Raw genomic sequence first — 6,000 nt, 5'->3', positions numbered from 1 at the left:
TAGGGCTAGTAGCATTGTCACTGATACTGATTGGGCCCATGTGGCTTGCACCAGATAAGCTGAAGGACAACCTTCTGGATGAAAATGTAATTGAGACAGTGTGCGATAACTCTGAAAAAAAAATTACAGGGACCCAGAAGTATTATAAAGGGGAAGAGCAATGAATGATTTACAAAGAGCATCAACACATCAGATATTCATGTGCTGGGCACTGAGGAGAGAAAGATGCAGAAGACAAGGTCCTGTCCTCAAGTCTGCTCCAGTCTGGTGTGTGTATGTGTGTGTGTGTGTGCGTGCATGTGTGCGCATGTGCATATGTTGGAATGGAAGGAGCCAGGGCAGCAAACAGTGTGGTGAGAAGTTGAGGGATGAACTCAGCTATCAGGCTGTTCCCTCCTTGGATGATGTCCAGGGCTGGTCTCACGTTCCCACCCCAGGGAGTTTATAATCCGATAGCGTTTCTCGAACAGTGCTGTTCAATAGTAATGGTACATCTAAGTTAAAGTTTTCTAGGAGCTGCATTTAAAAGGTAAAAAAAAAAAAAAAAAAAAAAAGATGAGATTAGTTTTAATAATATATTTTGTTCATGCCAATATATCCAAAACATATAATCTATAAAATTATTAATGAGATACTTTACCTTTTTTTTTTTTTTTTGAATTGTCTCTGAAATGTGGTATCCACTTAAACTCACGGCACATCTCCATTTTTACAAGTGCTCCGTAGGTCCATGAGGTTAATGGCTGCCTTACTGACAGTTCTAGACTTAGCTACTCAAAGTGTGGTCCTCAGTCTCATAGTATAGGTGTCCCTTACTCCTGGGGTCCCATGTTCACCTGGGTCCCGTACTCACCTCCTGAATCAGGAGCTTCATTTTTACAAGATCCTTGGTGAATCACCAAAGTTTGAGATGTGCTGCCTTGGTGATTTGAAAAGCTGGTTATCTGAAATCACACACACCCTCACCTCTAACCACCCTCACTGTGCTGTACATTTCCTTATCATAGTTTGGGTAAACCATCTTATCATAACCAGACCAAAGGTAGGGTTCATTTTAGCCCTTGTTGGAATCAGTGGCATCTCATTAGGTTTTTCTAAATCAGATGGTTGAGTTATTTTAGTGAAAAAAGAAGGAAGGGTAGGGCCAAAGATGAGACAGGGACAATTTTTTATTCAACAATGACACTACCATTGTTGTCATAGCTATTCTTTTTGGACACATGTTTCGAGAGGCAAAAAGAGGAAGAGAGAGAGTGAGAGGGTCTAGTTAGTTTTCTAATTCATGGGTGTTTTATTGTGTAAGAGTCCTTCCCCCCTCAGAGTTGGCTTCATGGGCATATGACCTTAGAAGGGCCTGGCCATTGCTATAATGCTCTGCTGTTTTTTTTTTTTTAATGTTTTTTTGTGTTTTTTTTTTTTTTTTCTGAGCGAGAGAGACAATGTGAGCAGGGGAGGATCGGAGAGAGAGGGAGACACAGGATCTGAAACAGGTTCCAGGCTCTGAGCTAGCTNTTAGTTTTTATTTTTCATATAATTTTGCTTTAGACAGTTGTTTTGAAAAAAATTTTAATGCTTATTTATTTTTGTTTTATTTTAAAAAATTTTATAATGTTTATTTTTGAGAGACAATGTGAGCAGGGGAGGATCGGAGAGAGAGGGAGACACAGGATCTGAAACAGGTTCCAGGCTCTGAGCTAGCTGTCAGCACAGAGCCTGACATGGGGCTCAAACCCATGAACCGTGAGATCATGACCTGAGCCGAAGTCGGACGCTTAACTGACTGAGCCACCTAGGCACCCCAATGCTCTGCTGTTGCACTGTGGAAATTCTTAATACTTTTGAACAAGAGGTCCCAAATTTTTATTTTGTAAGGGGCCCTGCAAATTTTATACCTTGTTCTATGCTCCTCTAAGTGGGTTCTTAATATTCACCTGCACTTGTAGGAGAGAGTGGATGAGGTAGGGTTTGGGAGGAGCTAATGCCATCTTTCATTTCCCCATCACTACAGTTTCTTTATAGCCTGAGAAATTAAAAAGAGGTAACCCTGGCCTTGAGGGGGGGATTGGGCTCAATGATGCATTAGACAATGGTGTCTTAAAACCAGTTGTCTATGAAGGCTGAATGCTATAACTGTATAACAAAACAGCATTCACCACATGACAAAGGGGAAGTTCCTAAATCAAAACGTATAAATAGTCCCTCCCTCCGGGCCATCTCCAGCAGGTTTACCATTATCTATCTATACTGTTTGAACAGAGCTCAGGTACATCTGGGCGATGCCAGTGAGTCAGCTGGTTTCATCCATGTTGGAAGTTTTATAGGGGGGAAAGTTAAATGTTCACTTGCTTCTATTTTGTCAGGATTTTAATAATGAAGTGTAATAATAAATAAAGTGTAAACGTATATTGGTAGTTTTAGTGCTCAGACCCAAAATCAAATGCTTTGAGACCTGTACAAGTACTTGAATTTTCTTTCTTTTTTTTTTTACATTTATTTATTTTTGAGAGACAGACCACAAGTGGGGGAGGGGCAGAGAGAGGAGACACAGAATCCGAAGCAGTCTCCAGGCTTGAGCTGTCAGCACAGAGCTTGACACAGGGCTCGAACGCACAAACTGTGAGATCATGACCTGAGCCGAAGTCAGATGCCTAACCGACAGAGACACCCAGGTGCCCCAAAAGTCCTTGAATTTTAATACTAATCCCTTTGGTACAATTTGTAATGCATTGAACTCAAAGTTTGGTCCCTGGATCCACAACCTAGGGCTGGTTAGAAATGCAGATTTTGGGCCCTACCTCACACTGGTTGAATAATCTGCATTTTCAAGAGAGCCTCAGGTGACTTGTGTGAATTGAGAAGGATGAGGAGTGCTGTAATCATGTATCCAACAGCTGGTTATCTTGGTTGAGGAGTGGAGTAGCAAGAAACTTAACCCATTTCCAGGTATGTCAGCTTAGCATCCAAGACCTCCCAGAGAGTTATGCGGGAGCAAGGGCTCTCAAAGAGCGGTCCCCAGGTGGGCAGCATCAGCATCACCTGGGAAATTGTTGCAAATACAGATTCTTCCTGATCCTCTGAATCAAAGGCCCTGGGGATGGGTGCCCAGCAATCGGGGTCTTAAATCCTCTAGGTGATTCTGATGGGTCGCAAAGTTTGAGAACCACTGCTCGAAAGTAATGGTAGTAGTGATGTAGGAAGACCTTTCAACTGATTGTACATTTTAGTTTTGAATGCTTTGTTTTGTCAAGTGGAGGCCAGTATTAAATCAGACAGTTTCGCAAGGCAACAGATCAGTTGTAACTTGGAAAAAAGCCATCAGGCTCCGAGACTGATTTAACTGTTAGTTGAAATGTATTTTTATTTTTGAGGGAGATTTGAACAAGGAAAGTGGCTAGAAAGAAACAAAATCGTTGAAAAAAAAATTAAAGTGAATGAAATGATCTGGGATTAATGAACCTAGGAGCATGAAGAGTGAAAGGAAAAACAGTTGATCTACACTTTATTTCTGTAAATGGCGAGAGAGCCTCATCATAAGGGCTCACCCAGGACAGGAAGAAGTTCTTTCTCTGGTGCCTCTGAGCATCAGGCAGGGCCATGAGTTCTTCATTCAGAGCTTCTTGAGAATCTATTATGATGGGTCTGATGCTGTAACCGACTGTGGGGTCCAGAGATGACCAAGGACCTCCATGATGCCAAGGAGGCTGCAGCCTAGTTGGGGAAGCTGATTAATAGATCAGTAGTTATAAGTCACCGTAAGTTTTAAGAAGAGTTTGGGGACATTGGGTAGGGATTCCCAAGTGAAAGTGGATGAGAGAGAGTCGTTGAAACTTACCTGCAGGTGGTCACATGCCAGCCAGGGCAGCATTCAACCAGCCAGGCACCAGGACGAAGGATGTGGGGAGATGGCTCGTGCTCCTGCACGTGCAATAACAAATGGCTTGTGGGTGAGTTACATACCATAAATCTGAGTGTTCTACAAATACTTCTTCAGTGCCTACTATGTGCGATATTGCTCTAGGCCACAGGAATACTTCAGTGAGCAAAATGGACAAAAAATTTCTGTTGATGGAGCTTCATTCCAGCTAGAATTATGTCTAGAGAGATTTATGATATCAATCGTGTTGATACATTCAATTGCATGTTGTAGCTAGAGGAATTCAGACAAAAATGATATAAGATAATGTGATATGATTACATCAGAAAGATGGAGGAGTGGGAACTGGGTGTGGAGTGGTATCAGAATCCTGTCATGTCGTCTTCCGCAACAGCAACTTAGGTTGAATGTCTTAAATTGAATAATTAAAAATAGTCATAGAAGCATGTTCTTCAGAAATATATAGGCTAATACCCGAAGAAATAGTTACAAGATCTTGAAGAGGAAGATTGAGGATGGGGATTGCTATTGTTTAGTCTGAGCCTTGTAGAATGTGTGGTGTTCCATTCATTCACTCACTCATTCATTCATTCATTCATTCACTCACAAATATTTATAAATATATAGAAGTGTGTGCCAGCCCCTGTTTGGGGGCATCTTGTGGAAATTGGCATCAGAGTTGGGGACTACAAGGAGAAGAGTCTGTCAGAGGATGACCTGTGCTTTGGGGACAGATGTGGGGGCCTGGGGTTGTTCTAGAGAGGGTGTACTTGTGTATGGAGTAGATAGGACTGGCCGCACTGTGAGAGGTACTTTAATGAAAATGGGAAGTTTGGGGGCACCTGGGTGGCTCAGTCAGTTAAGCGTCCAACCTCGGCTCAGATCATGATCTCACAGTTCGTGAGTTCTGTGAGAACTTGGGCTCTGTGCTGACAGCTCAGAGCCTGGAGCCTGCTTTGGATTCTGTGTCTCCCTCTCTCTCTTTCCCTTCCCTGCTCACACTCTGTCTGTCTCTCTCAAAAATAAATAAACATTAAAAAAAAAAAACAACTAAAAACAAAAGGAAATGGGAAGTTTGGAGAGAGGGGATTGCTGTGTAGAAATCTGGGGCAGGGACCTCCCAGTGTGGGTGGAGCAGTGGCCCCCTCACACCTGGAGCTGGTGCTGAGGGATGGAGGGAAGACTGGCGGGAAAGGAGGGAGGCCAGAGGAGAATGGCTACGGTGTGCGAACTGCATCGTCCTGCAAAGTCTCTGGTTTTAACTCTGTGTAATAAGGGCAGCCATTGAACTTTGTTCATGGAGTACTTGCCTGTGTCTTTAAAAAGAGACATAGAGGCCACACTTTGTGAATACTGATTTTAAATGAACAGAATAGACAATCTTTTTCTTTACAATCATTTGAGAAGAAAAAGTAGAACCAGTACCAGTACCAGCAGTACCAGTAACACACACACACACACACACACACACACACACACACACACACACACACTTGAATGCAAAGAAATGAAAGCTAAAGAACAAACTGGTAGTGATTCAGAACGAGCCCCCTAACACCTCCCAAATGGGGCCGGCAGCTTAGGACTCTGGTAACCCAGACGCCGGCTGGGTAACTGGAGTTGCCTTTCATTCTTGCACTGATCCCACCCATCCACCTTTCCTTCTCCCCCCCCCCCCCCCCCCCCCCCCCACCGCCCCGTCTGATCTTTAGAGATTCTGGGAGCCTAGTGTCCTCCAGGGGCCAATGTGAGTAAGCATGTTCTCCCCTCGGGGATCCACAATCCAGGCAGAGAGGCTAGCTTACTGCTTGCAGGTGGATATACATGGGAACACCTGGCCACAGCGGCTCATGGGCACAATATTGCCATGCAGGCACCATCTGGCAGAGATGGGTTCTCATCACAGCAGATTGTTATTTTGTGCTGAAGGAGCTCTCATGTTCCTTAGAAAAATGCCTGTCTAGCCTATTCAAAGTCTTTGCCTTTATTCCGTGATCATCAAGCAATTTTCTGATACCTAATTTAGTTTGTGGGCACCTTCTTCATGAGATGAGGTGCACTGGAGAGTGGCAAAACACCAGCACCACTTTCACTGGAAGCGAATAGGGGTTCTCTTGTTAATGGGG

This window comes from Hyaena hyaena, unplaced genomic scaffold (assembly GCF_003009895.1).
Source record: "Hyaena hyaena isolate Hyena2069 unplaced genomic scaffold, ASM300989v1 scaffold_1306, whole genome shotgun sequence".
In the NCBI taxonomy this organism is placed as follows: Eukaryota; Metazoa; Chordata; class Mammalia; order Carnivora; family Hyaenidae; genus Hyaena; species Hyaena hyaena.
Note: the sequence above shows the minus strand (reverse complement) of the source record.